General features: G+C 43.8%; 1 long non-coding RNA gene across 1 annotated transcript; it reads right to left on the reverse strand.

Moving 5' to 3' along the window:
• Nucleotides 1-583: 583 nt before the first annotated feature.
• On the reverse strand, nt 584-2,553 carry LOC108513722 (uncharacterized). Its single transcript, XR_001881003.1, has 3 exons — nt 2,512-2,553; nt 1,019-1,191; nt 584-625 (listed from the first exon to the last, which is right to left on the reverse strand). It is a non-coding gene; the product is annotated as an uncharacterized LOC108513722 (long non-coding RNA).
• Between the last annotated feature and the right edge of the window lie 820 nt (nt 2,554-3,373).

Genomic DNA, 3,373 nt, shown 5'->3' on the forward strand with positions numbered 1-3,373 from the left:
AGTAGGGGTCATATCCACCTCCTCGTGATGATTGCATTAAAATTAAAGAATTCATGCAAAGTGCACAGAACCGCGGGCGGCCAACAGCTCTTTGTCTACAACAAAGAACAACACCTACGGTAACAGTCTCTTAGTGGTATAATCTGAGATTTGAAAGAGCTTGGGAAAAACGAGTTGTGGAGAGAATTGTGGACTATTCAAAGTGTCTTGCCCTACCACATTCCTCTCCGTGTATCCACATTTATAATTATTCCGTGATACATTTCAGATGGTTTTCATTCATGAAGCTCTCTGGAATGTACCCCACATAGATAAGAATTATAAAGGAAGGAGAAGAACTCGGCCTGAAGAGCATATATACATATTTAATAAGATATATATAACCAAGGCAGGCAGATCACGAGGTCAGGAGATCGAGACCATCCTGGCTAACATGGTGAAACCCTGTCTCCATTAAAAATACAAAAAAAAAAAAAAAAATAGCCAGGCATGGTGGCATGCACCTGTAGTCACAGCTACTCGGGAGACTCAGGCAGGAGAATCACTTGAATTCAGCAGGCGGAGGTTTCAGTGAGCCAAGACCACACCAGTGCACTCCAGCCTGGGTGACTGAGCGAGACTCCATCTAAAATTTAAAAAAAAAAAGATATATAAAAATCATATAAGATATTTGTAGTATATAATAAGATAAAATAAGGACATAAGTAATTAATTCAAGTCGATAAAATGCGTTTATTCCATTAAAAATACTATTACAACTAGGATTCAGTTTTTACTGATATCTCCATTGTTGGCACTAAAACAAACTTCTGGACCAGTATAAACTAATTCAGAATTATTTTTCCCTTGCTTCCTCAAAGACCTCTTTTCCTCTTTCCGCATTGCAGCTGCCTGTCTCCGGGTCCCTGGCTCCTGTGTGGCGACGACCCCTTCCATCCCATGCCTCCCGGTGAATCCCAGCCTCTCCAGTTCTTAGTCGGTCTAGCCCTGGAACTCCGACTTCAAGCCTGTGGCTCACCTGGATTCCACATTCCAGGACCTGAAGTTTCTTCACTTTCACTTGCTGAGTCCCACAGCACTCCATCCCCTTCTCATTGTTACTGCTGTACTGTTTCCTGTGGTCCCTGATTATGTTGGGCCTCTCAGAGGCTTCGGGTAGACTTTTCTACTAGACCAAGAGGCTGTGACCATCTGCAAGTACAACACAGGAAAGCTCTTGTGGTGATGACAGTCATGAAAACCTTTGTCCCAGTATATAGGCTGAAGGATAATTTGACATAAGGGTGAGATTTGACTCCATTTAATTGGAGATTAAATGAAACACATAGCATGCCTTTATTTGGTATTTAAATTATATCTTAGAGAAAATACTTTACATGCTGGGTGCTGTGGCTCATGTCTGTAATCCCAGCACCTTGGGAGACCGAGGCGGGTGGAGCTCTTGAGGTCAGGAGTTCGAGACCAGCCTGGTCAACATGGTGAAACCCTGTCTCTAATAAAAATACAAAACTATCCAGGTGTGGTGACACACATTTGTAATCCCAGCTACTCAGGAGGCTGAGGCGGGAAGATCACTTAAACCTGAGAGGTGGATGTGCAGTGAACCAAGATTATACCACTGCACTCCAGCCTGGGTGCCAGAGCAAGACTCCATATCCAAAAAAGAATAGGAAGAAGGGGAAGAGGAGGAAGAAGAAGAAGAAGAAGAAGAAGAAGAAGAAGAAGAAGAAGAAGAAGAAGAAGAAGAAACTGTATATCCATAATATTTTTGTCTGACATTTGACATTTTGAATATGTAGTATTATAATTCTATCATAAACAGTGGCCCAAGAACCTACATGGAACTTGGGAAGCTTTTCCCCCATAGAAACATAAAGGTATTTACAAATTAACCTTTAACATCCATCAGTTTGTACACTAGGAACTGATTTTATGCAATTTTTACTCTGACCCACAGGTCAAAAGCAACATCATCACCTCCTGAAGGCAAGTCCACATTGGGCCCCAGGAGCTGAGCTGTTGCTTTTCCGGATGACACATTTCCTCACATGCTTCCATCAATTCTTTCTGTGGTCACCACACTCCATGTTAATTACCACAACCTTTGCCTGGCCTGTGTTGGATTCTATTAGTGGTTCAGTCCAAACTCTAGACAAAATTGAGTCATCCTGTTCTATTGTGACATGGGATAGTCAAGAACAACTATGTGGAGACCGTATTTGGTGATTCCATGATATTAGAGACAGAAGCTTGGGCCGGGGGAAGAACAAGCCATTTGAGCAGGGCCCTTCCCTTTCCTTCCTTGAGGAATTCTTATCAATGTGAGGTCATTAATACCTGCAAGACCAAGAATAGAATAGGGGTCTAGGAGGAGGTGCCAAGCAGGTAGGAAAAAAGAGTTGGAAATGTTGACACGAGCCCCACCCAGCTTATCAAGGGAGCACATGTGGGTTTGAGCCCAAAACTCTTAACAGAAGAAACCCCATCTCTACCAAAAGTACAAAAATTAACCTGGCGTGGCGGCGGGCACCTGCAATCCCAGCTACTCAGGAGGCCGAGACAGGAGAATAGCTTGAACCCAGGAGGCAGAGGTTGCAGTAAGCCGAGATGGCACTGCTGCAATCCAGCTTGGGTGACAAGAGCAAGACTCCATCTGAAAATAAAGAAAAAAAGAAAGAAAGAAACCAGCTGGGCACAGTGGCTCAAACCTGTAATTCCAACACTTTGAGAGGTTGAGGTGGGCAGGTTGTCAGAGGTCAGGGGTTTCAGACCAGCCTGGCCAACATGGTGAAACCCCATATCTACTAAAAATACAAAAAAATTAGCTGAGCATGATGGCACACGCCTGTAATCTCAACTACTCGGGAGACTGAGGCAGGAGAATCACTTAAACCTGGGAGGCAGAGATTGCAGTGACCTGAGATCGTGCCACTGCACTCCAACCTGGGTGACAGAGTGAGACTGTGTCTCAAACAAACAAACAAACAAAAAAAAAAACAAAAAAAACAAAAAAACAAACAAAAAGACACCATTTCTGGAGTGGCCTCTCTCCATGCATCCCTCAAGAACCCACAGCACATGATCAAGTTGGGGGTTCTCCATCCAAGCCCGCCCTCTCAGCTTCTTGCTTTCTGCCTTAGATAAGACTAAAAGATCACCACGTGGAAGTACTCCTTGGAAAATTCTTAACAAATACATAGAAGTGTACAGGGCAAGGCAGCCAAGGTCTGGACATCCCAAGTCTATGCCATGGAATAGTTCAGAATAACCATTCCAAGACTGTCCCACAAACACACGGCAGAACTAAGATGAATACTGAGTTTCCACGGTTGTTACAAGCAACAACCAGCTGTGGGACATGGCTGCTTCCCTC

The sequence above is a fragment of the Rhinopithecus bieti genome, unplaced genomic scaffold (genome assembly GCF_001698545.2).
Source record: "Rhinopithecus bieti isolate Rb0 unplaced genomic scaffold, ASM169854v2 scaffold_33140, whole genome shotgun sequence".
NCBI classification, from domain to species: domain Eukaryota; kingdom Metazoa; phylum Chordata; class Mammalia; order Primates; family Cercopithecidae; genus Rhinopithecus; species Rhinopithecus bieti.